General features: G+C 31.0%; 4 non-coding genes across 4 annotated transcripts; all 4 read left to right on the plus strand.

Annotated features, from left to right (window-relative positions):
• The first annotated feature begins 1,724 nt into the window (after positions 1-1,724).
• TRNAG-UCC (transfer RNA glycine (anticodon UCC)) lies at positions 1,725-1,796 on the plus strand. Its single transcript has one exon. It is a non-coding gene; the product is annotated as a tRNA-Gly (tRNA).
• Positions 1,797-3,905: 2,109 nt separating this feature from the next.
• TRNAG-UCC (transfer RNA glycine (anticodon UCC)) lies at positions 3,906-3,977 on the plus strand. Its single transcript has one exon. It is a non-coding gene; the product is annotated as a tRNA-Gly (tRNA).
• A 2,255-nt stretch (positions 3,978-6,232) lies between these two features.
• On the plus strand, positions 6,233-6,306 carry TRNAG-UCC (transfer RNA glycine (anticodon UCC)). Its single transcript has one exon. It is a non-coding gene; the product is annotated as a tRNA-Gly (tRNA).
• A 2,226-nt stretch (positions 6,307-8,532) lies between these two features.
• On the plus strand, positions 8,533-8,604 carry TRNAG-UCC (transfer RNA glycine (anticodon UCC)). The gene has a single exon. It is a non-coding gene; the product is annotated as a tRNA-Gly (tRNA).
• The last annotated feature ends 13,491 nt before the right edge of the window (positions 8,605-22,095 follow it).

The raw sequence follows: 22,095 nt of genomic DNA on the forward strand, positions 1-22,095 counted from the left end.
AAAATATTTTTTATTTTTATAACTTGACAATAAGATGTTGATAGAATATACAATTGTCTATTTGTGAGATGTTTTTTAACCAATGCTGATGTTAATAAGATGTTTTTATTATTTTTTACAAACGATTCAACTCTAACTAGAATATGATCTTCAGTCCATTATAGGTATTTCCTCCACGAGTCTTTTATCCAATTATTATTATGTTAAAATTAATAGTTTTTGAAAAGTGAAAATTTGACAAATAATTTTTCAAAAGAAACAAGTCCTTATGTGTTCAACTTAGCCAAAGTAGTTGCAAAGGATTCAATGTCATTGGTCTACAATTCACGTTGGAGTTAATTTTCTTTAACATTTTAAATGGAACAATAAATTTAAGTTTAAACCAATTTCGCAAACCTTTGGAAATAATATTCCCATACAAATATCAAGAAGAAAGTTAGAACCAAAAGCGTACTTCATTAACGCAAATCTGATCACAATCATCAAAAATATTTTCGATTACCTTTAGCATTCACCCATGGCTTAAAATGCATATAATTTTAAACCCTTGTCCATGTTTTTGGAATAAAATACAACTAAGAAAAGTAAGGTGGCACTTATGTTGCCTCTCGTCTCTAAAAAAGATAAGAGATTGCAAGGCATTTGTTCTCTTACCTATTTTCAAAAATATTTGTATTATATGTAATTTGTTTTCTATTTACAATATTAAGTAGAATGTTTGAGCATTTCATCAGTAACCTTATCATATGCAAGCAATATAAAGTGTTTTTCATCTTCCGAAAATGCGTAATTTTTGACATTATCCAAAAATACCACAACATTTTGGATAATGTTGATTCATTTTTTCTTATATCATGAGCACATGTAAACAGGACACAATATTTAATGAAGCATACCATATCTAAATAAATTTCTATATTTTGGAAAGAAAAAATATCTTCTCATATTTAATTCTAATAAAAGGCAACATTATGTTAGCTTCGTAGGTTTCGTTGGAGAAAATTTTATTTTCAATTAACATGTGTTTTAACAAAGTTAACAAGTCATTGAAGTTCTTATCATAGCATCCACTGTCTTGGTTAATCTTGTACAATATTAAGACCAATTGCATTCTTGTGAAATTATAAAACCTATCATACAACATTGTCTAAACAATAATACTTATAGACATCTAGAATATTCATGAGCGATCTCAAAGATCCATTACAGTTACGTTCATAAGCTCTCTTAATTGATCAAATTCATGCATATATTTTTACAAATCATTTATTTTGTCTCTTGTTTATATATTTGTGCTGTTGGATCTAGTTTTTTCTAGCTTGTGGTATATCCACTCTTATTTGTATAACAACACTCTAATGATTGGTCATATGTTTCAGCGGCCCTATTTTTCTAGGCATGATCAACAACAATCCTAATGATTTCTCTCAAACCATCTAAATATTCTTTTTTATTAAACCCGGATAGAAAATCCTCCATAAAAATAAAGAAAAAAGAGAGAGAAGCAATGGAAGATAATGAGGTAAATAGGGATAACGAAAGTTAGTTATTTGATTTCCATAGAGAAGGATACATCAATTCATAAAATTAAAACATGATACTCTTTTTATTTATTATGGCAAAAATATCGTGTAAATTGCTTATCTCATATGTCATAATATGAAGATTATTTTCTACTTTCTAGTAAAGAATACATTAATCAATATATATTTTTAAATAAACAAGCGTTTGTAGTCCAACGGTTAGGATAATTGCCTTCCAAGCAATAGACCCGGGTTCGACTCCCGGCAAACGCAATATGTTTTAATTTCATATCTCAGCATCCTCTGAATTTTCAGAACCAATATTTTAGAAGAAACCATGGATATTATCAAAATAAGAATAACTCATCTCCCACCACATGATAAAGAACCATAATGGAGTAGGTGCCCGATGATTATAAGTTTTAAATGATATATTTCACGAAGAAAATTAGGGATCATGTTGTTGAGAGAAAATTTTCTTTTACTGCACTATAATTTTAAAAATTTAAATACATAATTGTGGATGAATGATTGATATAAATACTTTGTTGCGATATCTTCGAAAAAAATGTGATATAGGATTTCTAATTTTTACTCGCTGTTATTTGCATTGTCAAAAAACGCAAATAAAATCAATTTAGATCTTAATTATTTTGTTAAAATATTTTTTATTTTTATAACTTGACAATAAGATGTTGATAGAATATACAATTGTCTATTTGTGAGATGTTTTTTAACCAATGCTGATGTTAATAAGATGTTTTTATTATTTTTTACAAACGATTCAACTCTAACTAGAATATGATCTTCAGTCCATTATAGGTATTTCCTCCACGAGTCTTTTATCCAATTATTATTATGTTAAAATTAATAGTTTTTGAAAAGTGAAAATTTGACAAATAATTTTTCAAAAGAAACAAGTCCTTATGTGTTCAACTTAGCCAAAGTAGTTGCAAAGGATTCAATGTCATTGGTCTACAATTCACGTTGGAGTTAATTTTCTTTAACATTTTAAATGGAACAATAAATTTAAGTTTAAACCAATTTCGCAAACCTTTAGAAATAATATTCCCATACAAATATCAAGAAGAAAGTTAGAACCAAAAGCGTACTTCATTAACGCAAATCTGATCACAATCATCAAAAATATTTTCGATTACCTTTAGCATTCACCCATGGCTTAAAATGCATATAATTTTAAACCCTTGTCCATGTTTTTGGAATAAAATACAACTAAGAAAAGTAAGGTGGCACTTATGTTGCCTCTCGTCTCTAAAAAAGATAAGAGATTGCAAGGCATTTGTTCTCTTACCTATTTTCAAAAATATTTGTATTATATGTAATTTGTTTTCTATTTACAATATTAAGTAGAATGTTTGAGCATTTCATCAGTAACCTTATCATATGCAAGCAATATAAAGTGTTTTTCATCTTCCGAAAATGCGTAATTTTTGACATTATCCAAAAATACCACAACATTTTGGATAATGTTGATTCATTTTTTCTTATATCATGAGCACATGTAAACAGGACACAATATTTAGTGAAGCATACCATATCTAAATAAATTTCTATATTTTGGAAAGAAAAAATATCTTCTCATATTTAATTCTAATAAAAGGCAACATTATGTTAGCTTCGTAGGTTTCGTTGGAGAAAATTTTATTTTCAATTAACATGTGTTTTAACAAAGTTAACAAGTCATTGAAGTTCTTATCATAGCATCCACTGTCTTGGTTAATCTTGTACAATATTAAGACCAATTGCATTCTTGTGAAATTATAAAACCTATCATACAACATTGTCTAAACAATAATACTTATAGACATCTAGAATATTCATGAGCGATCTCAAAGATCCATTACAGTTACGTTCATAAGCTCTCTTAATTGATCAAATTCATGCATATATTTTTACAAATCATTTATTTTGTCTCTTGTTTATATATTTGTGCTGTTGGATCTAGTTTTTTCTAGCTTGTGGTATATCCACTCTTATTTGTATAACAACACTCTAATGATTGGTCATATGTTTCAGCGGCCCTATTTTTCTAGGCATGATCAACAACAATCCTAATGATTTCTCTCAAACCATCTAAATATTCTTTTTTATTAAACCCGGATAGAAAATCCTCCATAAAAATAAAGAAAAAAGAGAGAGAAGCAATGGAAGATAATGAGGTAAATAGGGATAACGAAAGTTAGTTATTTGATTTCCATAGAGAAGGATACATCAATTCATAAAATTAAAACATGATACTCTTTTTATTTATTATGGCAAAAATATCGTGTAAATTGCTTATCTCATATGTCATAATATGAAGATTATTTTCTACTTTCTAGTAAAGAATACATTAATCAATATATATTTTTAAATAAACAAGCGTTTGTAGTCCAACGGTTAGGATAATTGCCTTCCAAGCAATAGACCCGGGTTCGACTCCCGGCAAACGCAATATGTTGTTTTTGTCAAACACAAATGTCCATGCCGGGTATTATGTTCATTGTCGTTTTGTCATGCTATATATAATGCATATCTACTTATATTATTGTGTATTGTCAACTTAATTTCATATCTCAGCATCCTCTGAATTTTCAGAACCAATATTTTAGAAGAAACCATGGATATTATCAAAATAAGAATAACTCATCTCCCACCACATGATAAAGAACCATTCCGTTTACTATGAGTTTCATCTTCATTAATCTTATAAGTACCCAATGGAGTAGGTGCCCGATGATTATAAGTTTAAAATGATATATTTCACGAAGAAAATTAGGGATCATGTTGTTGAGAGAAAATTTTCTTTTACTGCACTATAATTTTAAAAATTTAAATACATAATTGTGGATGAATGATTGTTATAAATACTTTGTTGCGATATCTTCGAAAAAAATGTGATATAGGATTTCTAATTTTTACTCGCTGTTATTTGCATTGTCAAAAAACGTAAATAAAATCAATTTAGATCTTAATTATTTTGTTAAAATATTTTTTATTTTTATAACTTGACAATAAGATGTTGATAGAATATACAATTGTCTATTTGTGAGATGTTTTTTAACCAATGCTGATGTTAATAAGATGTTTTCATTATTTTTTACAAACGATTCAACTCTAACTAGAATATGATCTTCAGTCCATTATAGGTATTTCCTCCACGAGTCTTTTATCCAATTATTATTATGTTAAAATTAATAGTTTTTGAAAAGTGAAAATTTGACAAATAATTTTTCAAAAGAAACAAGTCCTTATGTGTTCAACTTAGCCAAAGTAGTTGCAAAGGATTCAATGTCATTGGTCTACAATTCACGTTGGAGTTAATTTTCTTTAACATTTTAAATGGAACAATAAATTTAAGTTTAAACCAATTTCGCAAACCTTTGGAAATAATATTCCCATACAAATATCAAGAAGAAAGTTAGAACCAAAAGCGTACTTCATTAACGCAAATCTGATCACAATCATCAAAAATATTTTCGATTACCTTTAGCATTCACCCATGGCTTAAAATGCATATAATTTTAAACCCTTGTCCATGTTTTTGGAATAAAATACAACTAAGAAAAGTAAGGTGGCACTTATGTTGCCTCTCGTCTCTAAAAAAGATAAGAGATTGCAAGGCATTTGTTCTCTTACCTATTTTCAAAAATATTTGTATTATATGTAATTTGTTTTCTATTTACAATATTAAGTAGAATGTTTGAGCATTTCATCAGTAACCTTATCATATGCAAGCAATATAAAGTGTTTTTCATCTTCCGAAAATGCGTAATTCTTGACATTATCCAAAAATACCACAACATTTTGGATAATGTTGATTCATTTTTTCTTATATCATGAGCACATGTAAACAGGACACAATATTTAATGAAGCATACCATATCTAAATAAATTTCTATATTTTGGAAAGAAAAAATATCTTCTCATATTTAATTCTAATAAAAGGCAACATTATGTTAGCTTCGTAGGTTTCGTTGGAGAAAATTTTATTTTCAATTAACATGTGTTTTAACAAAGTTAACAAGTCATTGAAGTTCTTATCATAGCATCCACTGTCTTGGTTAATCTTGTACAATATTAAGACCAATTGCATTCTTGTGAAATTATAAAACCTATCATACAACATTGTCTAAACAATAATACTTATAGACATCTAGAATATTCATGAGCGATCTCAAAGATCCATTACAGTTACGTTCATAAGCTCTCTTAATTGATCAAATTCATGCATATATTTTTACAAATCATTTATTTTGTCTCTTGTTTATATATTTGTGCTGTTGGATCTAGTTTTTTCTAGCTTGTGGTATATCCACTCTTATTTGTATAACAACACTCTAATGATTGGTCATATGTTTCAGCGGCCCTATTTTTCTAGGCATGATCAACAACAATCCTAATGATTTCTCTCAAACCATCTAAATATTCTTTTTTATTAAACCCGGATAGAAAATCCTCCATAAAAATAAAGAAAAAAGAGAGAGAAGCAATGGAAGATAATGAGGTAAATAGGGATAACGAAAGTTAGTTATTTGATTTCCATAGAGAAGGATACATCAATTCATAAAATTAAAACATGATACTCTTTTTATTTATTATGGCAAAAATATCGTGTAAATTGCTTATCTCATATGTCATAATATGAAGATTATTTTCTACTTTCTAGTAAAGAATACATTAATCAATATATATTTTTAAATAAACAAGCGTTTGTAGTCCAACGGTTAGGATAATTGCCTTCCAAGCAATAGACCCGGGTTCGACAATCCCGGCAAACGCAATATGTTGTTTTTGTCAAACACAAATGTCCATGCCGGGTATTATGTTCATTGTCATTTTGTCATGCTATATATAATGCATCTCTACTTATATTATTGTGTATTGTCAACTTAAATTCATATCTCAGCATCCTCTGAATTTTCAGAACCAATATTTTAGAAGAAACCATGGATATTATCAAAATAAGAACATTCCGTTTACTATGAGTTTCATCTTCATTAATCTTATAAGTACCCAATGGAGTAGGTGCCCGATGATTATAAGTTTAAAATGATATATTTCACGAAGAAAATTAGGGATCATGTTGTTGAGAGAAAATTTTCTTTTACTGCACTATAATTTTAAAAATTTAAATACATAATTGTGGATGAATGATTGATATAAATACTTTGTTGCGATATCTTCGAAAAAAATGTGATATAGGATTTCTAATTTTTACTCGCTGTTATTTGCATTGTCAAAAAACGCAAATAAACTCAATTTAGATCTTAATTATTTTGTTAAAATATTTTTTATTTTTATAACTTGACAATAAGATGTTGATAGAATATACAATTGTCTATTTGTGAGATGTTTTTTAACCAATGCTGATGTTAATAAGATGTTTTCATTATTTTTCACAAACGATTCAACTCTAACTAGAATATGATCTTCAGTCCATTATAGGTATTTCCTCCACGAGTCTTTTATCCAATTATTATTATGTTAAAATTAATAGTTTTTGAAAAGTGAAAATTTGACAAATAATTTTTCAAAAGAAACAAGTCCTTATGTGTTCAACTTAGCCAAAGTAGTTGCAAAGGATTCAATGTCATTGGTCTACAATTCACGTTGGAGTTAATTTTCTTTAACATTTTAAATGGAACAATAAATTTAAGTTTAAACCAATTTCGCAAACCTTTGGAAATAATATTCCCATACAAATATCAAGAAGAAAGTTAGAACCAAAAGCGTACTTCATTAACGCAAATCTGATCACAATCATCAAAAATATTTTCGATTACCTTTAGCATTCACCCATGGCTTAAAATGCATATAATTTTAAACCCTTGTCCATGTTTTTGGAATAAAATACAACTAAGAAAAGTAAGGTGGCACTTATGTTGCCTCTCGTCTCTAAAAAAGATAAGAGATTGCAAGGCATTTGTTCTCTTACCTATTTTCAAAAATATTTGTATTATATGTAATTTGTTTTCTATTTACAATATTTAAGTAGAATGTTTGAGCATTTCATCAGTAACCTTATCATATGCAAGCAATATAAAGTGTTTTTCATCTTCCGAAAATGCGTAATTTTTGACATTATCCAAAAATACCACAACATTTTGGATAATGTTGATTCATTTTTTCTTATATCATGAGCACATGTAAACAGGACACAATATTTAATGAAGCATACCATATCTAAATAAATTTCTATATTTTGGAAAGAAAAAATATCTTCTCATATTTAATTCTAATAAAAGGCAACATTATGTTAGCTTTGTAGGTTTCGTTGGAGAAAATTTTATTTTCAATTAACATGTGTTTTAACAAAGTTAACAAGTCATTGAAGTTCTTATCATAGCATCCACTGTCTTGGTTAATCTTGTACAATATTAAGACCAATTGCATTCTTGTGAAATTATAAAACCTATCATACAACATTGTCTAAACAATAATACTTATAGATATCTAGAATATTCATGAGCGATCTCAAAGATCCATTACAGTTACGTTCATAAGCTCTCTTAATTGATCAAATTCATGCATATATTTTTACAAATCATTTATTTTGTCTCTTGTTTATATATTTGTGCTGTTGGATCTAGTTTTTTCTAGCTTGTGGTATATCCACTCTTATTTGTATAACAACACTCTAATGATTGGTCATATGTTTCAGCGGCCCTATTTTTCTAGGCATGATCAACAACAATCCTAATGATTTCTCTCAAACCATCTAAATATTCTTTTTTATTAAACCCGGATAGAAAATCCTCCATAAAAATAAAGAAAAAAGAGAGAGAAGCAATGGAAGATAATGAGGTAAATAGGGATAACGAAAGTTAGTTATTTGATTTCCATAGAGAAGGATACATCAATTCATAAAATTAAAACATGATACTCTTTTTATTTATTATGGCAAAAATATCGTGTAAATTGCTTATCTCATATGTCATAATATGAAGATTATTTTCTACTTTCTAGTAAAGAATACATTAATCAATATATATTTTTAAATAAACAAGCGTTTGTAGTCCAACGGTTAGGATAATTGCCTTCCAAGCAATAGACCCGGGTTCGACTCCCGGCAAACGCAATATGTTGTTTTTGTCAAACACAAATGTCCATGTCGGGTATTATGTTCATTGTCGTTATAAAATTGTCATCTTTGAATCACAAGAATCATATATTTTTAATTAGTTATAGAAAACTAATAAACTCTTCAAATTTATAGTGGAATAAAGATGGTGGAAGAAATATTAAGGACGACAACTGGAAGAAGGTTTTATTATTTCCCAAAGAGGACATAATCAAGGAGAAGATGTCAAGAAAAAGGTACATTACAAACTTAATTTCATATCTCAGCATCCTCTGAATTTTCAGAACCAATATTTTAGAAGAAACCATGGATATTATCAAAATAAGAATAACTCATCTTCCCACCAAATGATAAAGAACCATTCCGTTTATTATGAGTTTCATCTTCATTAATCTTATAAGTACCCAATGGAGTAGGTGCCCGATGATTATAAGTTTAAAATGATATATTTCACGAAGAAAATTAGGGATCATGTTGTTGAGAGAAAATTTTCTTTTACTGCACTATAATTTTAAAAATTTAAATACATATTTGTGGATGAATGATTGATATAAATACTTTGTTGCGATATCTTCGAAAAAAATGTGATATAGGATTTCTAATTTTTACTCGCTGTTATTTGTCAAAAAACGCAAATAAAATTTTTAGAACTTAATTATTTTGTTAAAATATTTTTTATTTTTATAACTTGACAATAAGATGTTGATAGAATATACAATTGTCTATTTGTGATCATGTTTTTTAACCAATGCTGATGTCAATAAATGTTTTCATTATTTTTTACAAACGATTCAACTCTAACTAGAATATGATCTTCAGTCCATTATAGTTATTTCCTCCACGGGTCTTTTATCCAATTATTATTATGTTAAAATTAATGGTTTTTGAAAAGTGAAAATTTGACAAATAATTTTTCAAAAGAAACAAGTCCTTATGTGTTCAACTTAGCCAAAGTAGTTGCAAAGGATTCAATGTCATTGGTCTACAATTCACGTTGGAGTTAATTTTCTTTAACATTTTAAATGGAACAATAAATTTTAGTTTAAACCAATTTCACAAAACTTTGGAAATAATATTCCCATACAAATATCAAGAAGAAAATTAGAACCAAAAGCGTACTTCATTAACGCAAATCTGATCACAATCATCAAAAATATTTTCGATTACCTTTAACATTTACCCATGGCTTAAAATGCATATAATTTTAAACCCTTGTCCATGTTTTTGGAATAAAATACAACTAAGAAAAGTAAGATGGCACTTATGTTGCCTCTCGTCTCTAAAAAAGATAAGAGATTGCAAGGCATTTGTCCTCTTACCTATTTTCAAAAATATTTGTATTATATGTAATTTGTTTTCTATTTACAATATTAAGTAGAATGTTTGAGCATTTCATCAGTAACCTTATCATATGCAAGCAATATAAAGTGTTTATCATCTTCCGAAAATGCGTAAATTTTGACATTATCCAAAAATACCACAACATTTTGGATAATGTTGATTCTTTTTTTCTTATATCATGAGCACATGTAAACAGGACACAATATTTAATGAAGCATACCCATATCTAAATAAATTTCAATATTTTGGAAAGAAAAAATATCTTCTCATATTTAATTCTAATAAAAGGCAACATTATGTTAGCTTCGTAGGTTTTGTTGGAGAAAATTTTATTTTCAATTAACATGTGTTTTAACAAAGTTAACAAGTCATTGAAGTTCTTATCATAGCATCCACTGTCTTGGTTAATCTTGTACAATATTAAGACCAATTGCATTCTTGTGAAATTATAAAACCTATCATACAACATTGTCTAAACAATAATACTTATAGACATCTAGAATATTCATGAGCGATCTCAAAGATCCATTACAGTTACGTTCATAAGCTCTCTTAATTGATCAAATTCATGCATATATTTTTTCAAATCATTAATTTTATCTCTTGTTTATCTATTTGTGCTGTTGGATCTAGTTTTTTTCTAGCTTGTGGTATATCCATTCTTATTTGTATAACAACACTCTAATGATTGGTCATATGTTTCAGCGGCCCTATTTTTCTAGGCATGATCAACAACAATCCTAATGATTTCTCTCAAACCATCTAAATATTCTTTTTTTATTAAACTCGGATAGAAAATCCTCCATAAAAATAAAGAAAAAAGAGAGAGAAGCAATGGAAGATAATGAGGTAAATAGGGATAACGAAAGTCAGTTATTTGAATTCCATAGAGAGGGATACATCAATTCATAAAATTAAAACATGATACTCTTTTTATTTATTATGGCAAAAGTATCGTGTAAATTGCTTATCTCATATGTCATAATATGAAGGTGATTTTCTACTTTCTAGTAAAGAATAGATTAATCAATATATATTTTTAAATAAACAAGCGTTTGTAGTCCAACGGTTAGGATAATTGCCTTACCCATTGGAGTAGGTGTCTGATGATTATCCATATATTTGTGGTCATGCTTTTGAACCAATGTAGATGTTAAAATGATCTTTTCATTATTTTTTTCAAACGATTAATCTCTAACTAGAATTTGATCTTCAGTCCATTAAAGTTATTTGCTCCACGAGTCTTATATCCACTTATTATTATGTTAACATTAATAATTACGTTGTTGAAAAGTGAAAAATTGACAAATAATTTTTCAAAAGAAACACGTCCTTATGTGTTCAACTTATCCAAAGAAGTTGCAAAGGATTCAATGTCATTGGTGTACAATTCACGTTGGAGTTAATTTTCCTTATCATTTTAAATAGAACAATAAATTTTAGATTAAAACAACTTCCCAAACCTTTGGAAATAATATTCCCATACAAATATCAAGAAGAAAATTACAACCAAAAGTGTACTTCATGAACCAAAATCTTGCGGATTTACTTGCGGATTTACCTACGAATTTAAAATTACCTACGGATTTACCTTTAAAAATACATGCGGATTTACCTGCGAATTTGACAATACCTGCGGATTTACCTACGGATTTGACAATACTTGCGGATTTACCTACGGATTTGAAAATACCTTTGAATTTATATATAATAAAAATAAATTTTAAATAATAATTAAAAAAATGGAAAAAAATATTAAATTTTAAAAATTGGAAAAAAATTGGAAAAATATTAAATTGGAAAAATATTGGAAAAATATTTTTTAAAAACGTAAAAAAAATATTAAAATTTTTTTAAAAAAATAATTTTAAAAAAATCAACAAAAAAAATTTAAAAAAAATTAAATTCCACGTGGCAGTGCTGACTGTGCCACATTGCTTATGTGTTGTACAGTCAGTACTACCAAAAATGCCATGTAGGCAAGATTCTAAGAATCTTGGCAAAAAAAATTGATCAGGGTCAAATCTCGCCTATATGGCAGGGAGGTAAAGTAGTATTAACCCTATTTTTAAACCCTTGCCCATGTTTTTTTGGAATAAAATACTCATAGAAAAGTAAGATGGCACTTATGTTGCCTCTCATCCCTCAAGAAGAGAGATTGCAAGGCATATGTCCTCTTACCTATTTCCGAAAATATTTGTATTATATATAATTTATTTTCTATTTACAATAATATGTAGAATTTTTTAGCATTTCATCAGTAACCTTATCACATGCATGCAATATAAAGTGTTTTTCATCTTTTGCATACACGGAAGTTTTGACATTATAAAAAAATACCATAACATTTTGGATAATGTTGATTTTTTTTCGTATATCACGAGCACATATAAATAGGACACAATATTTATTAATGCATACCCATTTCTAAATAAAGTTCAACCTTTTGGATGGAAAAAATATCTCCTCATAGTTCATTCCAATAAAAGGCAACATTATGTTAGCTTTGTAGTTTTCCGTGGAAAAAAATTATTTTCAGTTAACATGTGTTTTAACAAAGTTAGCAAGTCATTGAAGTTGTTATCATCCATTGGTTTGGTTAATTAATCTTTTATAATATTAGGACTAATTACATTCCTTTGAAATTATAAAATCTATCATACAACATTGTCTAAACAATACTTATGGACCTCTAGAATATTTATGAACAATCTCAAAGATCCTTTACAGTTACGTTCACAAGCTCTTTTAATTGATGAAATTCATACATAATTTTTTTCAACCCATTATATTTATCTCTTGTTTATCTATTTGTACTTGTGGATCTAGTTTTTTCCTGCTTATGGTATATCCACTCTTATTTGTATAACAACACTCTAATAATTGGTCCTATGGTTGCATCTGCCTTATTTTTCTAGGCAAGATCAACAACAACCTTAATGATTTTTCTCAAACCATCTTCATGTTCTTTTTTATTAAACTAGGATAGAAAATCCGCCATAAAAATAAAGAAACAAAGGCAGATAATGAGGTAAATAAGGATAAAGAAAGTTAGTTGTTTGATTTTAATAAAGGGGGATATATCAATTCATAAAATCAAACATGATATTCCTTTTATTTATTTTGATAAAAAAATTCTTGGAAATTTTTTAACTCATATGTCATAATATGAATATTATTTTCTACTTTCTAGTAAAAAAATACATCAACCAATATATATTTTTGAATAAACAAGCGTTTTTAGCCCAATGGTCAGGATAATTGCCTTCCATGCAATAGACTCAGGTTTGACTCCAAGCAAACGCAATATATTGTTTTGGACAAACACAAATGTCCCCGCTATTTTGTTCATTGTCTTATATAAAAGATGAAAAACTAAACATTGTTTTGTCATGCTATAATGCATCTCTACTTATATTATTGTGTATTCTCATTATTAATATTATAACAATGAATACATTATGTATACATACAAAAGTAAGAAATAATGACATAAACTGTATACATTTCTAAAATGTATCAAAAATAAATACATTATGTATGTCTACAAAATAGCGATACACAGCGGAAGAAAAGATCAAATACGTCTTCACGTCATCCAATCATAAAGCTCTTGATCCAAGCATATAGAAAAACCTCAATCTTGCATGGTACTTGAAAAATAATAAGATGAATGAGGTGAGATTACTATCTATGTGAGTTCTCCTATCTTATGGGTCATCTCGGCTCTACAGGGTACATGCATCATCTACAGTTCCATCATTGATCTTAAAGTATCCTCACTGTCTAGTATAGGAGAACGTAACCACTCGTAGCATCATGACTAAGTGTCCCTTGACCACCCAATTGGATACTCTAATCACATATAATATATTCAGATATTAGGTACATGTTTCCTCCAAAATAGGTTTTCCGGGTTTACCTGTCAGCCTTCTGTCGAGAGCTACTCTCAAGGTCTGGTCTTTCGGACTTACCTGTCTATCTGCTCTCGAAAATTAGCCTCAAATCTCACCCTTTAAATCTACAAGATAAGTAACGAGTATGGACGATAGAGAACCATGGAATCGACATTGAATCATCAATATGGTTCAACTCCTCCAATATCCCAGGGCTCGCGTCTCATAACGACATTCACGTGTAGGGAAAACGACAAAGGAAAAGGTTGTGACACACATCTCCGGAAGTTCATCCCTGAAGAATAACTCTTGAACTATGGAGCACTATCCCTTCTCGAGGCTCATGCTCGTGAAATAACCTGCAATATATGTGGCAAAGGTCCATTCTTGAAAATTAATCCGCAAAAAATAGCCAACATATAAGTAACTTGCCTCATTATCTCGGATCAACAAGGGTCAAGAGTAAAGAGAGAGAACGTTCTCCCTAAGGGTTTAGTCAAATAAATATAATTAATTAAAATAAATAAATAGATATTTTCTTTTTCATTTTTTATTTCAAAATAAAAATAATAAATACAATTAAATTTTAAAAATAAATGGACAGTAAAACAATCAACCTGAACATTTGAATCTTTGATAAATATTAATTAAAATATTTTATTTTAAAAAGGAAAACAATAAAAATAATAAATACAATTTATTTAAAAAATAATAGGCGATAAATTTTATTAAACTAAAAAAACCCATGGAGGTTTTTTTTTCTCTTTCTAAAGTGATAATAATGATAATATAGTGATGAATAAACTAAAAGGTTAAATTGATTTTTTTTTTATGAATACTTTAAAGATTATTAAAGGAAATAAAAAATGGTAAAATAAAATATAAAAAATTATCATCATTTTAAAATTTAGACTGTAAAGAAATACATTTTTTAAAGATGCCAATCAATAAAAATAAAGATTATATTCAATTTTTTAATTTTTTTTTTTACTATTAGGGGTGGAAATAGGCTAGGCTAGGCTAGGCTTTAGAAGGCCTGAGTCTGGCCTACGATAAACTTAAAAGGCCTAAGCCTGGCCTAAGGCCTATCATAGGCTCAGTTTTTTGGCCTGACCTGGCCTTTTTAAAAGTCTGGCCTGGCCTGAAAGCCTATTTAAAAAGCCTGTATCTCATTAAAGTTTTTCAATTAATCTATATAACTTAAAAAGTCTTGTAGGTCGGCCTATATATACATATATAAGTGAACCTATTTAGCATTGGTTATATATATATATATATATATATATATATATATATATATATATATATATATATATATATATATATATATATATATATATATATATAGGTTTACTGTTTAGCTTATTTAGCTTTTTTTTTCTAATATATGCATACATGAACCAACTTATTTAACATTTTTTTAATATATATGAAAATATAGGTCGGCCTATAAGGCTTTATATTTTTTAATAGCCTAAGCCTGATCTATTTAATAAAATAGGCTTTTAAAAAAGCCTAAACCTGACCTCTTTATTAAATTGGTCTGGCCTGGCCTAGACCTATGTAGGCTAGGCCGTAGGCCCCTGTAGGCTGGTCTGGCCTATTCCCACCCCTATTTACTATTCAGACAAAATTGAAGTACTATATAATATGGATATATAAATGATAGAAGGTATGAATCGATAGCTTTATGATATCATAATAAAATTAAAATTTAATATAATTTAGTTCTACAAATTTCTACAAAATTAACCTATAAGATTAGAGGTGTTACTTTATATAAAAAATTTTAAATTTTATTTTTTATCAAACGCGTAAAATATGGAATTTTCCATATATTGAGATGATGACGACGTTGTTTGTCGATCCAAAGATTCTTGAATGATAGATAACATGTCAGGTCGTGGTCACGAGTGTCGTCATTGTGTTTTTTCCTTTGTTCACTATTTGATCTATTGGGGGAGATTGCGGAAACGTTATAGCCATTTTCTATGGAAGGCACCAGTTGATCTTATAAGGTTCACTTGCATGCAAGTAGTAGTTAATTGAGGTCTCGTAAGGTTTGAACCTTAGAATTTAGACTAAACCGAAACAAATTATATTTTTATTAATAAAATTTAAATTTAATTGAAATACAATAAATATATAAAAAGAAAATTTTAATAGAAAATATTTCTTTAACGGAAAAAAGAAAATGCATTGACAGTATTCTGTCAACCAATAAGAGACATGCATTAAAATAAATCATATTTTTAATTTTAAAAATTTGAAATTACATAAAAATTAAAGTATTTTAATTGATTATATATGTAAAATTGTTTTACACTGACAGTCTATTATCTTTAAATTTTTTTCTAAATTACATATAAAATATCATTATAAATAATAATAATATATTAACTGTATAAAATATTTTACACTAATCGAAATGTAATCATTATTCTTATAAAATCTAGATAGTGCTATAAAAAGTAGAAAGATAGAATAGATAAACAAATAAATAACAATAATGATTGAGGCGCACATGTATACAACAAGTGCATAATCCTTACTCTTTCCACGACAAAACAAAATTATTAAAATTTAGATAATATAAAATAATAAAACAATGCAAAGTGAGATTCTCATTATACAACAACACATCATAGTCTCCCATCCCAAGTTTGTTTTTATTAAATTTATATGTGCATTTCAGTTCGGCTTTCAATGATTATCCTTTCCTCTATAATCAAATATAGCTAAACACATAAATGGAAATCCTTTTAAGATTATTACTAAAACTTAATCATTTATAAAAAGATTAATAGCGATTTATCCCTGCAATACAAGTGTGTTTTAATTTATCCTTTTAAAAAATTTTAAATACTTTTCTATAGTTTTAAAATATCTTTAAGTGTGTGAAAATCAGAGTGATAAATAGATTTTTTTTACGGGGGTAATTTTGTCATCTGGGAACAAAAGACTTAAAATTTTAATATTTTAAGAAAAAATTTAAATTTTTTTAAAGGGGATAAATCAAAACAAACAGGAATAAATGACTATTAACCCTTTATAATACATGAGAATGAAAAATATTATAAAAAAATTGAGTATGTGTTTTCCTATTTAAATAGGGTAAGTGTTGGCAATTGAAAGTGTGTGGGACTTAAAAGATAAACTAAAATCTGCACAGACGTAATAAATATTATTCTTACATCAAACCTTACACCTACACCGTATGTACGGACGACACTATTCATATACGGACGATACTGTTCATGTACGGACGAATACTATTCATGTACGGACGTTTATTTTTAATACTTGGACGTGCATTAACCAACTTCATTATTGCATTAACCAAGTTTTTACACTGCATTAATCAAGTTTGATGACTGCTAAAAAATATTTTTAATACCTAAATGTTACAGTAACCAACTTTATTACTGCATTAACTAAGTTTTTACACTGCATTAATTAAGTTTGGTGACTGCTAAAAATTATCTTTAAGAAAATTTCTTTAGCCACCTCCCTATGGGGGTCACCCCCAGCGAAAATCCCAAAATACCCCTGCTTCGGAAATGAACTTCCGAAGCGCCTTTTTTTTAAAAAAAATTTCCATAATTCGGAAGTGCATCTCTGAAAACACCTCATGGGGGTGTCTTCGGAGATGAACTTCCGAAAACACCTCATGGGTGAATTCGGAAGTTTATTTCCGAATTATGCAGAAACTGTGTTTTTTTTATGTTATTTCTTAAAGAGTCTCGCATTTTAATTAAACGCAAACGCCAAATAAAATAAGCAACAGATAAACAGAAAATACTAATACGATAAATAAAATCCAAATAATATATACAAGCCGAACCAAATAGTAATAGTGTGCGCAATATACAATCCGAAAACAAAAAATAAATAAACCCGACCACTACTGGGTGTGCCTAACCCTCTCACCCTGAGCCCTCCTCTGCCGCCTGTACCCCGCCGCACGGCCCGCATCAGTGACGATCGCCTCCATCACGGCGACTGCATCTGGACCGCCCTGAAGAACGACACCCCGATCCAAGGCGTCCCGCCCAAGCAACTCTATCCGCTGGCAGATCGGCAGGAGATCAATGGCGTGGTCATCCTCGGCCTGATGGTTCTCCAGGATCTCCTCATGTGCTGGCCTAGGAGCGCCGGGAACGTCGGGTCTCAGCAGAGGATGGGACACCCGGTAGAACCATGTGACGTACCCCTCCTCACTGTGCCAGTCCTGTGTGACCCGAGTGAGACGGTACTCCTGCGGTACCACATGATGCTGCCAGTCCTCCCATATGGCAGTGAGCTGCACTCGGGTCACTGTGTCGGGAGCTGCCTCAAAGGGTGACCTGGGTATCCGCTGCACGAATCCGAACTGATGCATGCACCGCTCAGGGAGATACCGGACCATGATGCCGGTCCCGCATGCCAACCAGCCTGAATATAGAGCAATGCCGTCAAAGGGGACAATCTGAGCGTAGTCGACGAACGGCCTCCAAGTGACGTCGTCGTGCATCGTGCGGTCCAAGTACAGACAGTATGGTCCCACCGCATCGTTCCCCCTCTGGAGAGCGTATCTGGCGGCCCTGGGCATGGCGTCCACGTACGCAGGATCGATGTGAAAGCCGTGGATGCGGGAGAAGTAGGAGATGATCCAGCTCTGAAACAGAAACACGATAATGTATTAAAAATAAATACGAAACATAAATAAATAAATAAATACGATAATGTATTAAAATAAAACGTACCGTAAGCAGTGTGCAGGATCCGACCAACTGCCTCGTCCTCTAGTTGGAGGCCTCATTCAGCTTCTGGTAGAGGTATGCCAGAGTAGCTGCCCCCCAGTTCCACTGGTGAACGGTATCCAGGTCCATGAAGTAGTGGAGGTAGGTCACGTCGACGTACCTGGCACTCTTGTCCACAAAGCATGCAGCGCCTACCACATGCATGTACCAGCACCGGAGAGCGCAGCTGCGGTGATACTCTGTGAACAGCTGGTTACCCTCACCCTCAGCATCGGCAGCCGCGTCCAGATGGTGGTCAAAATAAGTGCTCAGTGTGGTGAACCGGACATGAGGCCCAGAAGTCGTGACGCACTCATAGTGAGCAACCTCGTGCTCCATGCCCAACTAGAGCATCATCCACTCAATGGCCTCCACCCTCTGGATCTTGGAGTGGGTCAACAGCGGCCCCCTAATCGGCAGGTGGAGAAGACACTGCACGTCGTGCAAGGTGATCGTCATCTCCCCAACCGGCAAGTGGAAAGAGGACGTCTCCTTGTGCCAGCGCTCCACAAATGCCCCCTGCATGCCGGTGCTGATCGTGGTGTACCCCGTCATGCATAGCCCGCTGAGCCCTGAACCTCGCACATGGTCGTTAAACCACTCAGCTGCTGGTTTAAACAGACCGAAAATCGTGCGGGCGTGGTTGACCATTTTCAGCGGCTCTCTCTCCTGTTACAAAAAAAAAACAAATAAGCGACATATATTAAATAAGCGGACATATATTAAATAAGCGACAAATAAATGGTTAGATTATAAAAAATGGTGACAAATAAACGGTTAAATTAAAAAAATACCTCTCCCTCCCAGATCCGCCGAGCGACGTGATCGTGGTAGTGAATCAGCACGGAAGTGTCAAAGGGCCCTCCCGGATAGCCATCCTCCTGCTCATCCTCCTCCCCGGCTGGAGGGTCAACATCCGGTACACCCTCCGGCTCGTGGTATGGCACTGGCACCTCCTCCTCCTCCTCCTCTCGCTGGCGGGAAGAAGATAGCCGAGTCAGCCGACTCCTAGATCCTGAAGCAGATGTACCCTCTCCCACGTCCACGGGAACTCGCACACGGCGTCCCCGGCCCTGCCCCCGTCCCTGGGTCGACGCCAGCTGCGCCGCCGCCCGCTCGCGTCTAGCCGACGCAGTCTGAGACTCTCTCCCCTGTCTGATGCGTGCTGGTTGGTTGCCTGACATGTTCCTGTAAACAATTGAAATCGATTAATATGCGAGACAAAAGAAGAAACAAAAATAATTGAAATTCTGATACAGTTCGGAAGTTCATTTCCAAAAACTGGGATGGAGGTGTTTTCGGAAATGAACTTCCGAAACACCCCTGCGATGGAGTTTTCTGCAACTCCCATGGCAGACCCCAAAACCAAACATCAAACCTATGTCTACACATTCTAAACATCCTAAATATCAGTATAAACCTAACCTAATACATTTTTTGCTATTTGTAAACACCCTAATATACATTTTAATCATAGATCTTAAAATCAAAATGCTTACCAATTGAATGGATTTGAGGACTTTTGAATGTAATAGAGCAAGTAGTTGGAGCCTTTGAGGTAGCTTGGAACTGGTTTGCACAAAAATCTCTTGGGGTGTGAGTTTGGAAGAAGATTAGGGTAAATGATTAGGGGGAGGGGGCTGTTTTGCTTAATCTGCAAAACGCGCAGTATTTCGGAAATGAACTTCCGAAATGCTGTTTTCGAAAGTGCATTTCCGAAATAAGTCAAATTTTTTTTAAAAAAAAGGCGCTTTCGGAGATGCATCTCCGAAAACACCTTTTTCTTGCATTTCCGAAGTTCATTTCCGAAGTCAGGGGTATTCTGGGTTTTTCACCAGAGGTGAGCTAGAAGGTTGGGAGGTGGCCAAAGAAATTCTCATTTTTAATACCTGAATTTTGTATTAACCAAGTTTTTACACTACATTAACCAAGTTTGGTGACTGCTAAAAATTATTTTTAATACCTGAATTTTGTATTAACCAACTTCATTACTGCATTAACCAAATTTTTACACTGCATTAATCAAAATTTTAATGACTACTGTAAAATACTGTTGAGTGTAAGTATTAGTGTAACAATTGGGTGTATAAATAGTATTCCTCTTTTCTTAACTCTCTTTCATTTCATATAATTTGATTTTTGATAATTGATACGTGTACATAAGACATGATTTTTATAGGCTTTCTAAGCTTAATAACTAAATAACTAATCCTAGACACTAAGCAAAGTCATCACATGCTTGCTATAGGCGGTTGTTGGATTTTGGTCCAATGAGATTGTTTCTTAATGATGAAGAATAAAACTTACTCCTCCGCTTCTTAATGACTAATTCATTTAGAATAAAATAATGTCTTAAAATAAGTAATTTATTTTAACTTTTAATATATTTTTTTCTAATTCTCTCTTTAATTAATCATTTTTTCATCATTTTTGATACATGATAAATGCATTATAGTAAAAATAATATTCTCTTATTTTTATATATATTTTTTTAATCAGTGTAAAATAGTGGGATGAATCACTCATTACAAATGGAAGGAGTAATACTTACTAATTAAGAAAAAATCAAAATATTCAACCAAAGTCTTCTAGCACTCCTTTCAACCAAATTCTATAATCCTCTTTTAGAAATTGTAATTTTTTTAATTGAATTTAATTCTTATATTTTCTCCCTAAAATCGTATCATTCAAAGCATTTTCCTCAATATGTAAAATAGTTTAATTTCTAATGGTTTTGTAAAAAATATCTACAATTTATTCTTTATTAGGACAATACTCGATTACTTCTTCTTTCCCACCTATCAACTCCCTTATCTATTGAAATCGAATATCAATATGTTTGAGTCGGCCATGAAAAACTAAATTCTTACTCAGTACAATAGTTGACTTGTTGTCACAATGCATCTTTGTAGGACTATTATACCTCTATTGTATTATTTCTAAAATTATTCTCATCCATACTGTTTGAGTAGCACAACTGGTTGCTATAATATATTTTGCTTCAGCGATAAAAAGCACAACAACTGATTGTTTCTTTGAAGATCATCAAATTGCACCTAAGCCCAAATAAAATGCGTACCCTGAAGTTCTTTTTCTTGTCTCTATATCTCCTGCTCAATCACTATTTGTGTATTCAACAAGTTCCACATCATTATTACTAGCATAGTAAATTCCACCAGTCAGTGTACCTTTGATATAACGAAGACTCCTCTTAGCTCATTGCAAATGGCTAACACATGATTCATTCATGAAAAATAAAAATTCTGGCACTAGAGTGGTATCATTCACGAACTTAACCTTGTTCTTCATGACATAATTGATTGCAACAAATCAATATTTTCTCCCTATCATATACTAAGAATACCTGAAATCTAAATATCATTGATTGTTGCACTATACTACTTCTTTCAAAGTCATCATTGTGTTTTTTTTAGCATGTAACTAGATAGCATAAAACTGCAACCAGTTAC

This window comes from Vicia villosa, unplaced genomic scaffold (assembly GCF_029867415.1).
Source record: "Vicia villosa cultivar HV-30 ecotype Madison, WI unplaced genomic scaffold, Vvil1.0 ctg.000114F_1_1, whole genome shotgun sequence".
Classification (NCBI taxonomy): Eukaryota; Viridiplantae; Streptophyta; class Magnoliopsida; order Fabales; family Fabaceae; genus Vicia; species Vicia villosa.